Source organism: Mobula hypostoma, chromosome 18, assembly GCF_963921235.1.
Source record: "Mobula hypostoma chromosome 18, sMobHyp1.1, whole genome shotgun sequence".
Lineage (NCBI taxonomy): Eukaryota > Metazoa > Chordata > Chondrichthyes > Myliobatiformes > Myliobatidae > Mobula > Mobula hypostoma.
The window spans coordinates 5,068,242-5,083,715 of NC_086114.1; the positions used below are offsets into that span (position 1 = coordinate 5,068,242).

Below are 15,474 nucleotides of genomic sequence, written 5' to 3' on the forward strand. Positions count from 1 at the left end.
GAGATCAACAATTTCTGAGATACTCAAACCACCCCATCTGGCACCAACAAACATTTCACAATTATAGTCACTGAGATCACACTTCTTCCCCATTCTGAACCACTTGGCCAGGTGTGAATGCTTTTATGCACTGATTTGCTGCCACTTGACGGGTTGATTAGATACTTGCATTAACGAGGTGTACAGGTACACCTCATAACGTGGCCATTAAGTGTATTCAGTCAGAGATGGTGATTTGTCTGGTCTTCCTCCTGAGATTCCCAACACCACAGGAGGAGGATGAGACAGATCATCTCGTTTTGACTGAAAGTGATTGTAAAGATTTCCTTGTCTTCAGCAAACAATACTGGTCCTATGTAAACAAAGACAGGCTGAGGAGCAACCCTGATAGAAATGCTTCGGATTATGAGCGGTTATAGAGAGAATATACTGACAGAACCTTTTTTTCCACGGTAGGGTTTCAACAAGATTAAAAATTAGCTTTATTTGTCATGTGTACAAAACCTAGTGAAATGTGTCATTAGAGTCACCCCTCCACCTCTCTTAGCCCACTGCATTGCTCTCTCTACACCCATGACCACATGGTTCGGCACAGCTCAACACCATCCGTACATTTGCTGATGACACGACTGTTTCAGCAGAGTTTCACTCAGATAGCGACCAACAGGCATACAGCAGTGAGGCAGATTGGCTGCTTTAGTGGTGTTGCAACAATTACCCAGCATTCTACACCAGTAAAACCAAAGAATTGTTTGTGGACTTCAGGGAGCAGAAGTCGAGGACGGACACGGACACACCAATCTGCATCGAGGGGGTGAGCAGCACAAATTCCTTGGTGTCAACATTTCTGAAGATGTATCCTCCGTCCAACATACTGAGGCAGTTAAGAAAGCATAACATCCACATTTCATTAGGAGTTTGAGGAGATTTGGCATGTCAAAGACTCTAGCAAATTTCTACAGCTGTATCGCAGAGAGCTGCAACACTGTCTGGTATGAGTCAATGGTAAAGAAGGCAAATGCAATGTTGGCATTTATTTCAAGGGGAAATAGAATATAAAAGCAAAGAGATAATGCTGAGCCTTTATAAGACACTAGTCAGGCCGCACTTAAAGACTATTGACAACAGTTTTGGGCCCCATATCTCGGAAAGGAAGTGCTGTCATTGGAGAGAGTCCGGAAGAGGCTCAAGAGGATGATTCTGGGAATGAAGGGGTTAACATATGAGGAGCATTTGGCAGCTTTTGGGCCTGTACTCACAGGAGTTTAGAAGAATGTGGGGGGGGGGAGAGAAGAGTGAATCTCATTAAAACCAACTGAATGCTGAGAGGACTAGATAGGGCAGATGTGGAGAGGGTGTTTCCTATAGTGGGGGTATCCAGAACTAGAAGGCACAGCCTCAAATCTGAGGGGCGACCTTTTAGAACAGAGGGGAGGAGGATTTTTTTTTTAGCCAAGGGTAGTAAATCTGTGGAATGCCCTGCCACAAACTGCGGTGGTGGCCAAGTCTATGCATATATTTAAGGTGGAAGTTGATCATGTCTTGATCGGACAGGGCATCGAAGGATATAGCGTGAAGGCAGATGTGTGGGGTGGAGTGGGACCCGGAATCAGTCATGATGGAATGGATGAGCAGATTCGATGGGTCGAATGGCCTAATTCTGCTCCCATGTCTTATGATAGGAGGGTGGGGGGAGGACACTGCACAGGATCAGAAAAAGCTGCAGAAAGCTGTAAACTCCACCAGCTCCATCACGGGCACTAGTCTCCCCAGCATTGAGGACATCATCAAAAGGCAAAGCCTCAAAAAAGTGACATCCTTTATTAATGAGCCCCACTGCCCAGGACATGCTCTCTTCTCACTGCAACCATCGAGGCGGTACTGGAGTCCGAAGGCACACACTCAATGCGTCTTCCCTCTGCACCGATTTCTGAATGAACAATGAAGCCATGAACATGAACTCACTACTTTATGTTTTATATACATTTATTATAATTTATAGTATATGTGTTACATTGTACTACTGCCACAAAACAAGTTTCACGACAAGTCAGTGATAACAAACCCGATTCTCATACCCCAATACACTGTAATATTTGATCTGTATGAAGAAGCTTTTCACTGTCTTGGTACACGCGGCAAGAATCAACCAAAGCTAGCGTCAAGGGTCAGGGACAAGGTAGCATGGCAGGCAGCGCAATACTACTACTCAAAGCTCGAGGCATCCTGGAGTTCAACTTCAACTCCACCTGTAAGGAGTTTGGACATTCTCCCTGTGACTTCATCAGTTTCCTCCAGACGCTCCAGTTTCCTCCAATATTCCAAAGATGTCCCGCTTAGCAAATTAATTGGTCATTGTAAATCGTCCTGTGATTAGGCCAGTGTTAAATCGGTATGCTGCTGGGCAGTGTGGCACATTAGGCCAGAAGGGCCCGTTCCTCACTGTATCTCTAAATAAAGACAGCATTACTTGCACCACCCTGACCCTGTTTAAGAGGATTGAGGATGAGGTGTGGTACTCTCATCGTTGCCTGCAGTACTTACCACTGCTGGAGTTTCAAAGTTCTCTACTGAGCACACCGCCCAAAATCAGCAGCTCTTGGTGACGAGAGAGCTCCAATTTGCCAATGCCCCTTCCTACCCAAGAGGAGTCTCTGGGTGACTAAGCCTGCACTTTAGTTCAAACCCTCTTGATAATGCAAGTGACACATTTCACCAAGTTTTCATGTACACTTGATAATTAAACTTGAATCTTGCAATGACGGAGCAATCTTACTCAGTTTTAAGATAGCAACAACCCATACACAAAGGTTATTTGCATTCAAAAGCCACACCGTTGCCAGCAACATCAGAATAAAACCCAAATAAATCTGGGAAGCACAAATATTAATGTGGACCAAACCCAGCACTAAATTATCACAAAACAAAAAAAATTCATATTTCTGTAGCACCCATCACATCCCCATCAGCAGTACATGGCTGTAATACTTATTTGTACGTATTTCAGATCCAGCATGGTAACAGGCCCTTCCGGCCCAATGAGCCGGCACCAACAAATTACACCCGTGTGACCAATTAACCTCCTAACCCATACGTCTTTGGAATGTGGGAGGAAACCAGCGTGGTCAACGTAGAAACTCCTTACAGACAGCGGCAGGAATTGAACCTGGCACTTCAAGTGTTACTTAACCGCTATACTACGTTACCAGTGCACATACAACGCACGAATCCCAGCGAACCATCTATGTACAGCAGGCTTCCACAAACAGCAACCCGAGATTCTGCAGATGCTAGAAATCCAGTGACACACGCAACATAGAAACATAGAAAATAGGTGCAGGAGTAGGCCATTCGGCCCTTCGAGCCCGCAATGCCATTCAGTATGATCATGGCTGATCATCCAACTCAGAACCCTGTACCTGCCTTCTCTCCATACCCCCTGATCCCTTTAGCCACAAGGGCCATATCTAACTCCCTCTTAAATATAGCCAATGAACTGGCCTCAACTGTTTCCTGTGGGAGAGAATTCCACAGATTCACCACTCTCTGTGTGAACAAGTTTTTCCTCATCTCGGTCCTAAAAGGCTTCCCTTTTATCCTCAAACTGTGACCCCTCGTTCTGGACTTCCCCAACATCAGGAACAATCTTCCTGCATCTAGCCTGTCCAATCCCTTTAGAATTTTATACGTTTCAATAAGATCCCCCCTCAATCTTCTAAATTCATGCTGGAGGAACTCAGAGGGTCAGGCAGCTTCAATGGAGAGGAATAAAGAGTCAAAATTCTGGGCTGAAACTCTTCATCAGGACTAGAAAGGAAAGGGGAAGAAGCCAGAATAAAGGTGGGAGGGGAGGGATTACAAGCTCAAAGGTGATAGGTAAAACTAAGTGAGGGGGAAGGCTGGGGCTGAAGTCAGAAGCTGGGAGGTGATAAGTGGAAAAGACAAAGGGCTGAAAAAGTAAGGCAATGCAGTAACGATTGCTGTGCTAATGTCAACAGATAAATATCAGATTTAGATCTACTTACGACATGTACATAAACATACAGGGAAATGCAGTGGTTGCGTTAATGACTAACACTACTTAACGATGTTCTGGGACATCCCAAAAGTGACACCACACATTCCAGTGTCAACATAGCATGCTCACACAACGCTCAGCAGAACACAGCAAAACAAGCCCCTTTTCCTCCCTCACCGACTTGAGCTACAACATCTGGGGATAGACCCGTGTTCACTCAAAAAAATGAAGCGTGGCCCAACACAATCACCTGTCCGAGTAGATGGAGTTTCTGTTTAACGTCGCACATGAACAACAGCAGCTCTGACCTTGCCGCCCTCCTTCAGTAGGGCAGGAGGGACGTTTGTTTATCTGTGATCTCAAGACGGACTTAAAGCTGCAGTTTGCTGACTCAGGAGAGCGCGTGAGCCACCAAACCACAATTGACATTTTGTCCACGAGAAGATAATCAATGTGCTGAGAGAAGCAAACTGGGGAATCTGATTAACTGGATCTCAACATGAGCAAGTGCAAAGATACAAACAGATGGAGTTCAAAGTAAATTAGCAGTGAACATGGATGTCACCATTTACAACCCCGAGATTCATTTTCTTGCGGGCATACTCTGTAAACTCAAGAACCATAATAGAATCAATGAAAGACTGCACCCAACAGGATGCACAAACAACCAGTGTGCAAAAGATAAACCACACAAATACAATAGAGAAAAAAATAAACAATAAATATAGAGAACATGAGATGACGTGACCTTGAAAGTGAGTCCACAGGTTGTGGGAACAGTTCAGTGAAGGTGAGTGAAGTTATCCCCAGTGGTTCAAGAGCCTGATAGTTGAGGGATGATAACTGTTCCTGAACCTGGTAGTGAGAGTCCCGAGTCTCCTGTGCCTTCCTCCCGATAGCAACAGCAAAAAGAGAGCACTGCCTGAGTGAAAGGGGTCCCTGATGATGGATGCTGCTTTCTTGCAACAGCACTCTCTGTAGATGTGCTCGATGGAGGGTTTCATTTGAAGAGTTAACAGGGGAAAGAGAATCCGAAAGTGGGAATGGGAATTGGTTTGGAACTGCTATGTCGCAGTCACAATTACACTGAATAATGCTGTCAGGTCTCTATTAATCAAATTGGCAAACACACACACACACACAGCCACGTCAACAGTATCCAAACAGAAATCCACACATCTCACTGATCTGCCAGCCATAAGAACAGGGTTACTGAATTAAGCCATAAACCTGTTCTGGGTGGTGGTGGGGGGATTTTCCAGGCAAGGATTAGGCACAAATCGTACTAAGCATTAAAAGAAAATGATCCTGTAAACGCTGTACGCACAGGACAACTCACCACAGGCACAGCCTTTTAGAATCAGCCCTTGATCACTCCCGTTTCATTTGCATGCCAAGTTTCAGTTGGAGCAATCACAGCAAAGCAGACGTTTTCCCAAGCCGAGTTCAGGCCTCCTCCTGCTGCAGGCAAACCCCAGAAAGGGCAAAAGAAAAACATCCATTCTGCAAAAGCTGGAACCGCTTGCCAAGTGGGATAGCTTCTGGCCGATTACACGCACAGTGCCACATACAAACCCAGCAACATTTTACTAGGCTACAGCTGGGACCAGCTCATGAAAGGAGCTTATAAACTGACACTAATGGTACACATTCCAACCAAGTGAAGTCATCCTGTCGAATTAACGAAGGCAGGCTCTGACCCTTGGACCCAAACAACGCTGCTCTTTGGTAGCAGTGCTCATTCAGAACAATGTCTACATCCAGTAACGCCGGGCCTTGCTCAATACATCTACGTCGTGGTATGATTTCTCTTGCTAAGTTTGCTTCTCAAGACCTGTAGAGCATTTCTTTCTGCAGAAAGGTTTCAACTAAAGTGAAACTCTGACAAAATACAGTCTGAAATTTTTAAAATAAGAAACAGATACAATTGCTGCTACCTCACAGATACTAGTTTTTCTTGGGACAATACGTCCCCCCTTAGTTTATTCCTTGGGCTGTAGCCAAGATGCTGTTCCAACAGTCGGAGAGAAGCAGACCCTTATCTGTGAGCCAGAGGACCACACAAGTTATACTGACTGACCAGCATGGCAGGAATAACGACACACAAACGCAGGCACACTCAAACAGGTGTGCTGATCCTCGGGCAATGTATGTCACCAGTGTGAAACCTTGCTATTTTTGTGCTCGCTACAAACCAAAAGAGTTAACTCTCCATTATAAGCCAAATAGTAAACTTGGCCACAGGTGTTGCCAATGAGGCAGGCTCTTGGTGGGCAAAGGATGGGGCAGGGAGAGGAAGTAGAACAAGGTGGCAGAGGGGTAGGGCAGTCATGATGGGCAGCAGGGCCTCAAGAAAGGAAGAGTAGTGGGAGAGGGGGAGCAGGGGTGGAAGGAGTGGCCTTTTCCAGGGAGGGGGGCCATAGGATGGTAGAAAGAGGGAGGGCAGGGAAGAAGGGAACGGGGAAGGTAGTGGGAGGGGAGGGGAGGGGAGGGGAGGGGAGGGGAGGGGAGGGGAGGGGAGGGGAGGGGAGGGGAGGGGAGGGCAAGGAGGAGGTAGGAGGGAAGGGGGAGCGGGGTAGGGAGGGTGGTCGAGGGGGACTGAGGAGTGAAGGGAGGGGAGAGGGTGCTGGCATTTAGGTGGCAGTGGAGGAGAGAGCAAGAGAGCAGTGCAGTGGTTGAAGAGAGGGGAATTAGGGGAAGAAAAGGTTACAGAGTAAGACTGGAGGAGTGGGAGCTCTGTGTGTTAGTCCCAATCCGCTTCAATCGAACATAAAAAAATCATCCTCCGGGTGCAAGGAGACCCTGCCTTCCTCACCACAGGGAAATGACAGTGACCTGCTGACCCATCGCCTCTGGCTCTCAGAAGCACATCACAGTGGGGCTCTGTGGCCAGGGGAAAAAGCCATTCCCCTCAGAGCAGAATTTGAATGGGCTCTCCACATCTCAGAGCCTGTTTGCAAGTACAGTCGTCACCTCCCGTCATCAATCACTAACCCAGCAACAGCATCAACTTCGCAAGGCTTAATTAACTCTAATTATCCGAAAAAATCCAAATAGCTCGCTTGTTGTCGTAGAACCAAAAACATCTGAAATGATTAGCAGTGTGCCTGTGAAGACTTCTATTTTGTTATTGAGAAAAGATTGGCACTTTCATCCCACAATTCACAATCACAGAACCTCTGAGCACTTACAAAGTACTTTTAATGAATATATGTAAATACTTGTTAAATACAAAGTAAATTATCAAAGTACGTACATGTCACTATACACTACCCTGAGATTCATTTCCTTGCAGGCATTCACAGAAGAAATCAATGAAAAGCTACACAAAATGTGGAAAAGATGACAAACTGAAAATGCATAAACAAGTAAACAAATAATACCGAGAACATGAGATATAGAATCCTTGAAAGTGAGCCCATGGGTCGTGGAGTCAGTTCACAGTTGGGGTGAGTGAACTGATTGGTTCAGGAGGCTGATGGTTGAAGCGTAATAACTGTTCCTGAACCTGGTGGTGTGGGACTCAGGTCTCCTGTACCCCATTCCCAACGGCAGTAATGAGAACAGATTGTGACCTAAATGGTTATGAGAAATTTAGCAGCCATAAGCAATGCAAATATGACCAGAAAAACATGTCTTACTGGCCATGTCATCAGTATCCAAGGTTGACATTGATCAGATCACAAGGCTGCTCTAGTCTGTTTGACATGCACAAACAGATTCAGATTTATTTATTGATTACATGCACATCCAAACACAGTGAAATACATTGTTTGCGTTAACTGACACAACCCAAGGATGTGCTGAGGGCAGCCCAGCCCACAAGTGTTGCTACACATTCCGGCCCCAACACAGTGTGCCCCCAATGTTCAGCAGAACAGCACAAGCAACAGCAACACAAAACGTGCCCCTTTTCCACCCAATCACACTCAGAAACAGGCTTCCAACTTCACAGACATCGGCCGATGACCTCTGGACAAGTCAACCTGTAGAGTGTGAACTTTAGGCCTCAATCTCCAGACTCACCGGCTTTGGACTTCAACCTCCAGACTTGCCGACCTCTGAACTTTAACCCATCGCTGACATCTGCACCATGGCAGCCTCTGCATTGACACCGAGACTCACCAGTCAAGGATTTTGACCTACAAGTCTCACCCACTGGACTTGCACAGACCTGGAGAATCACCGGCCCTCATGGACCAATAACCCCATGAATTGCCGACGTGGAGGTGGAGCTTCAATTACCTCATTTTATTCCAATCTTTCCCCCCCCCGGGGGGTGGGAGGACAGAGAGACAGAGAGACAGAGAGACAGAGAGACAGAGAGACAGAGAGACAGAGAGACAGAGAGACAGAGAGACAGAGAGACAGAGAGACAGAGAGACAGAGAGACAGAGAGACAGAGAGACAGAGAGACAGAGAGACAGAGAGACAAGTATACTTGCTGCATTACTGATTGAGTACATAATCGCAACATTTCATAGAAACATTCTATGAATGGAAGAGACAAAATAGACTGGATTCCAGTTAATTGGGACTCAATGGGACCAGTATATTTTGGCCCAATTACCTGAAGTTTCATGGAAATACTTAAGGTATAAGAAAGACAAACTGAGAAACAATTTATGCATTTGAATGAAATGCAGAACAAATTAGAACACTACCAATACTACTACAGTACTATAAAACTATCAGTTTCTAACACATCATATGGAGGAATTCATCCTTGTCACATTTTTTGGACTGTAAATCAGATGCAGACACCTAGTGCAGATAATGGACTACCGTCATAAAATGACGTTGACAATTGCATCCTCCAAATTGTCATTCTCATTGTATCATTCAAGACAATTGCAGATACTGTCAAATTCTTTGTAGATCCTAACCTGCAATAGTGAAATTGTTTCATTTTCACTCCCAGGCATTTCTGACATCTCCAACCCTGAATGCTTGAAACCGCGGTGAGCAAAACAAGTCGTAATTGTCCTGCAGCTCATTCCTCACCAACTACCGGTAACAAATGTCACTGCGTTTTGAACACAGACACATGCAACTGACACCATTTAAAAACTGCTCCGAGCATAGCGTACTGTCTAACGGCCATGCAAGTGCACGACTGAAGCTAGTTAGAAATTGTTCTGCAACAGTTCCCTGCACCAATTAAGTGGCATAGTGTCCCAAATAAATGAAGGAAATTCCACTGTCCTTTCAATTAGTTTTTGCTCTTTAAGAGTTGTCCCAAATATGCGGCTGTCTCTGATTAAACAATGGCCCAATGAACCAGAATCCACGGTACTTATCTTCTGAACTCATCTGCATGATTCAAAAATAGCAGCACAGAATTGCGAGAGAAGTATGTCTCAGTATCATATTTCATCTTAAAGCTCCTCTGGCAGAGCAGCACTCCCTCAGTCTCAGCCTAGATTTTTGTGCTCAGTTCCACAGAGTCCTTGAACCAACCGGCAAAACCCTAATCACCACTACATTTGTCATGGGGCGGGGGGGGGGAGAGAAAGGAATGGGGCTTCTTTTTGCTGTTGTTTTGTTGCTTGCTGTGTTCTGCTCTGCTCCGCTGAGCGCTGTGGGTATGCTATGTTGGGGCTGCAATATATGGCAGTATTTGCAGGCTGTCCACATAACATCGAGCTGCACAAACGACACATTTCAATGTACATGTAATAAATTAATCTGAATGAGTGTTGCAACACTAAGACCGTTCTGATCATTTTACACAAAAAAATTGATTCTTTTGTTGAAACTTTTTCTTTTAAATTAAGCATAAATTTGCTGCTCATTTTAAGCTGCATGCCTGTGATGCTGCTACAAGCTTTCACTGTGCCTGGGTGTAAAAGTACTTGTGCAGATGACAATAAAGTTGTCTTTGACCCCACAACTATTGTTTAAAACAGCTCATCTATCGAACAATGGGTGCTACCTAACTTGTCCAGAATACTGTGCCCTTGGCTACAATAGAAATTATCCTCCTTTCCCTCACACTTCAACTGGGTAACCACCTCCAAAGAAAGGGGGAAAAAAAAAATCAAATCACCCCCTTATCAGTTATACAGTACCAGAGACATTTAAAATCATGGAATGAAGGGCCTGCACTGTTCTACAATCTCATTAAATACAACCCAGACACAAGATATGCATCTCCACACAAGACACAATCTTCGCCACAAATAATAACAACCTTAAAATTAGGTCACTAACCCACTTCACAACCAAAATAAAACGAAACTGTAACAACAGCGTTGCAGTTAGCACAACACTTTACAGTGGTAGCTGTACAAGATCAGGGTTCAATTCCTTCTGCTGTCTTCAAGGAGTTTGTACATTCTCCCCATGACTGCGTTTCCTTTGGTTTCCTCCCAGAGTCCAAAATTCAAAGAAAATTTTATTATCAGAGTACATACACGTCACCACATACAACCCTGAGATTCATTTTCCTGTGGGTATACTCAGCAAACCTGCAGAATATTAACTATAACAGGATCAATGAAAGATCAACCGGAGTGCAGAAGACAACAAACTGTCCAAATGCAGACATAAATAAATAGCAATAAATGAGGTAAAGAGTCCTTAAAGTGAAATCATTAGTTATTGGAACATCTCAATGGATGGACAAGTGAGTGTAGTTATTCCCTCTTGTTCAAGAGCCTGATGGTTGTGGGAGTAGCAACTGTACAGGTGGTTTGAGTTCTGAGGCTCTTGTACCTTCTACCTGACGGCAGCAGCGAGAAAAGAGCACGGCCTGGGTGGCGACGATCTAATGATGGATGCTGCTTTCCTACGACGTTTCATGTAGATGTGCTAATGGTTCGGAGGCCTTACCCAGGTTGTACTGGGCAGAATCCACTACCTTTTGTAGCTGTGAGCTTACTACATCTGCGCCAGAAGCACGGGGACACTTGCAGGCCGCCGTCCTCAGACTCTTGTTGGTTTTTGGTGCAAACAACACATTTCACTGTTTCGATATACATGTGACAAATAAAGCTAATCTTCACATCTTTAAATCAGGGGTTCCCAACCTTTATTATCCCATGGACCCCCACCTTGACTGAGGGGTATATGGACCACAGGTTGGGAATTACTGCTTTAAATAAATGCAGCAAAGTCTTCAGAAGGGACTACCCGATGAAACAAATGATCCTGAATAATTAGCCAACCCAGAATGCTCTGAGCCACATCCCAATGTTTGGCGAAACAACCTACGCTAAACACAAACATTTGGTCCTTTCAGGGTAGACAAGAGAAAAATCTCCACACTCCTCCACCACTTGACTTTCCAATGCATCTCTGAAGTCCATGTTCTGAAGAATTAGACTTTAAAGACCATTAGATATCGGAGCAGATTCAGGCTATTGGGCCTACCAATCATGGCAGATTTATCTTCCCTCAACCTCATTCTCTTGCCTTCTCCTTGTGTCCTTTGACATCCTGACTAATCAAGAAACTATCAACCTCCGGTTTAAATATATCCATTAACTTGGCCTCCACAGCCGTCCGTGGCAATGAATCCCACAGATTCATCACCCACTGATGAAAGAAATTCCTCCTCATCTGTTGTAAAGGGACATCCTATTCTGAGCCTGTGCCCTCTGGTCCTAGACTCCCCCACATAGGAAACAACTTCTCCATATGCACTGTATCAAGGCCTTTCAATACATTTAAATAAAATCCCCCTTTTTCTTCTAATTTCCAGTCAGTACTGGCCCAGAGCCATCAAGTGCTCGTCATATGTTAACCTTTAATTCCCAGGATCATTGTAAACAACCTCTGGACTGTCCCCAATGCCAGCACATCCTTTCATTACATGTGGAGCCTAGTTAACATTAATTTTATCAGCTAAGGACACCTCTTGGAGATAGTATTTCCTTTATATCACTAGTGTTGGACTTTGCTCTCCTCTAGCAGCCCCAGAGAGCAGAAATGGGTTCTTTTGGTGAACTTCTCACATGGGAAACCACAACCCCTTCTTGGGATTTGCTGAGCAGGGCCTATTCTGTCTTTGTCAGAAGGGAGGCTCAGAGCACAGCTTCTGCCCCTGCTCGGAAACACAAGGATTTGCAAATGTTTTGGTAAACCTCTGACACTCAAAGACTTGCAAAATGAGAGAAAAAAATAAATGGAAATTGAAAATAATTGCGATAAACTAAAAACGTTAAAATTATAGTTTAAAAGTCACTAACATTTCCACTCATCAGACTCACCATTAACTTTACAAAAACATATAGCTGAACAGCACAAGCCTTCAGATCAGAACCTGATAAATTGGATTAAAACCCAGATCTCTGAGCCCAACTGCAGGAGTCAGGTTGGGTGCATATTCTGATAAAGGGCCCGGGCCATGCCCTCTTCACGCTAACATCAGGCAGGAGATACAGAAGCCTCAAGTCCTATGCCACCAGATTCAGGAACAACAATCATTCTACAGCCATCACATTCTTGAACTGACCTGCACAACCCTAATTCAACCCGGGCAGCAGAACACGAAGGACCACGCATGGATTGTCTGTCCTTTTTTTGCACCAATATCTTGCTTTGGGTGTTCTTCCCCTCCCCCTCTTCACTGTGCTGTACATTTTATGTACAAATTATATTCTGTATCCTCCAAAAGGACTACAACCTTGTCACAGGATTTGGAGGCTTGCGTGTCTCAATGAAAGCTATGTAGGCTAAAGTCAGGGCATTATGTTTTGGTTCTTGGTAGGGTCACCCATGCCAAATAGGTCAAACAGTAGAGGCTAGATTAGGAGTGGTCTGCTCATCCTCCAGATCCTGGGGTTCAGCTCACGGACAACAACCCTGACTGGAAAACAAAACTGTTGCAGAGACAGCGATGAAGAATCCTTCTATACAGAGCTTCATTGCTGCCCCAAATGCCAGTGGTGTAACAGGGAACAAGTGCCTGTAATGCTGCTGTGAGGTTTTCATTGTACCTGTAGCTCACTGTGTTCCTGTAGTGCCAGCCAATCCGGTGCTTTATCCAGGTCACGGTGGGTTATTTAGTGTTACTACATCTCTCATCTGATCCTGACCCTCTCATTTTGACCACTGGGGGAGCACAGTTGCATCGGGGTCATCATAACTCTATTACAGTGCCAACTTTAATTCAGGTCTCACTGCTGCCAGTAAGGAGTTTGCAAGTTCTGTCCTTGACCATGTGGGTTTCCCAATGATGTACAGTTTAGGGTCAGTATGCTGTGCATAAACTATGTTGGCACGGGAAGAATGGTGACATCTGCAGGCTGCCCTCGGCACAATCCTTACTGATCTGATTCCACACAAAACAACATATTTCACTGTACGCTTCAATGTACACATGACGTTTACCTGGAGTTTGATCCCCACACCAGATTCTTAAAATATTAATGGCATTTAATATTGTTATAACTGTGGTGGATGGGTATGAGGAGAAACTGTCCAGAGCCTCCACTTGAAGTCAAACTACACAAACCTCCAAATTGAATTAGGTTAGATATCTCCCCTCTGCCAAGTACAAGAGATTTAATGGACTGAGCCACAGATTTCTGCAACTCATTCTGATTTTGGACAACTAAGTCCGGACCACATTCACTGGACAGAGAACACAGTCTTAACCATGGTTAAAGTGTAGATGCAGTCTTTAAACTAGAGTGGAGACAAAGCCAAGAGAGGCTACAACTGAGAGAAGCCATCGTGAACCTCTCCCATTCATCCATCCCCACTGAACCCCAGGAAAGGGTCCTGAACAGGGGTCTCACTTTTGTATTAATTCTTGAGGTCACTCCTCACAAAGACTCCCTTAACTCTTCTCTTGGATTGGACACCAGAGGAGAGAAAGATCTCACATTCCATTTTTATTTTAAAATTTTATTTATTGAAATATAGTGCTGAATAGGTCCTTCGAGCTACGCCACCCAGCAACCCCCGATTTAAACCGAGCCTATTCACGGGACAATTTACAATGACCAATTAACCTACCAACCGGTACATTGTTCAACCCTGGGAGGAAACTGGAGCACCTGGAGGAAACCCACACGGTCATGGGGTACACGTACAAACTTCTTACAGACAGAGGTGAGAATTGTAATTTGAGAGAGAAACTAAGTAATAGGAGCAGCAGAAAAAAGATAAACCGAATTTAATCAGGAAACAGAGCAAGCAGCCCTTAAAGAACAAAGTAAGGAAATTGTAATTAAACCAGCAGATAATGAGAACAGTATAGACAGCATGGATAGGCAGTAATACCTAACCCAGGCATTTCTCACTGTGTTTACAAGAACAAAATACAGTATTTATGAAAAACTATACATAAACAAGGACTGACAAACAACTAATGTGCAAAAGACAAATGGTGCAAGTATAAATAAATCATGTGGAGAACATGAGTTATAGTGTCTTTGAAAGCGAGTCTGTAGGTTGTGGAGTCAGTTCAGATTTGTAGCAAGTGAAGTTATCCACACCAGCTGAGGAGCTTATGGTAATAACTGTTCCAGAAACTGGTGGTGTAGGGCCCAAGACTCGCGCACATCCTGCCCGATGGCAGTAGTAAGAGGAGACCATGGCCTGGATGCCGGTGGGTCCTGACGGATGCTGCTTTCTTATGGCAGTGGTGGGGAGGGCTTTACTTGTGACGGACTGGGCTGAGCCCACCACTTTCTGAACACTTTTCCATTCCCGGGCATTGGTGTTTCCATGCCAGGGGTGGTCTTTTAAAACCAAGGCGCACAGAAACTTCCAGTAGAGGACGGCGGATTTCTGGAACTTTCTACCCCAACCTACAGAGGGCAAATCAAGCATATTTAAAGGAGTAGAAGATAAAATTTCAAAAGCTCGGAGTCAGCACACAAGTGCTATTGCAACGAAAGCATGGCAGCACCTCCTTCCGCAGAATCCTAAGGAGTCGGCAGAGATCTGGCATGACACCCAAAGTTTTGGCATACTTCTATAAATGTGTAGTGGTGTGTATATTGACTGGCTCCATCACAGCCTGGTATGGAAGTACCAACGCCTTTGAATGGAAAATCCTACAAAAGGGAGTGAATTTGGCCCAATACATCGCGGATAAAGCCCCTCCAACTATTCAGCACATCTACACGAAACAGTGTCGCAGGAAAACAGCATCCAGAGATCCCCACCATCCAGACCAGGCTCTTTTCTCACTGCTGCCATCAGGTAGAAGGTACAGGAGCCTCAGGACTCGCACCAAGTTCAAGAACGATTACTAACCCAACCAACAGGCTCTTGAATAAAAAGGAATAACTATACTCTATTGCCACATCATTGAGATGCTCCCACAACCAAAGATCTCACTTTAAAGACTATCTCACGTTCTCATTATTTATTGCTATGTATTTATATTTGCATTTGCACAGTTTGTTGTCTTCTGTACTCTGGTTGGTCTTTCATTGATTCTGTTTAGTTACTACCTATAGATTTGCTGAGAATGCCTGCAGGAAAATGAATCTCAG

At 44.7% G+C, this 15,474-nt stretch overlaps 1 protein-coding gene across 6 annotated transcripts in view; it reads right to left on the reverse strand.

Moving 5' to 3' along the window:
- Positions 1-15,474, reverse strand: part of ndst2a (N-deacetylase/N-sulfotransferase (heparan glucosaminyl) 2a) — a 538,132-nt gene that overhangs the window by 200,022 nt on the left and 322,636 nt on the right. The window contains exon 2 of one of the 6 annotated variants that reach the window (XM_063070372.1): positions 5,358-5,479. The exons of the other annotated variants lie outside the window; for them this stretch is intronic. The gene's annotated coding sequence lies outside the window, so the exon portion shown is untranslated. The remainder of the gene's footprint in view (positions 1-5,357; positions 5,480-15,474) is intronic. 6 annotated transcript variants of the gene reach the window in all.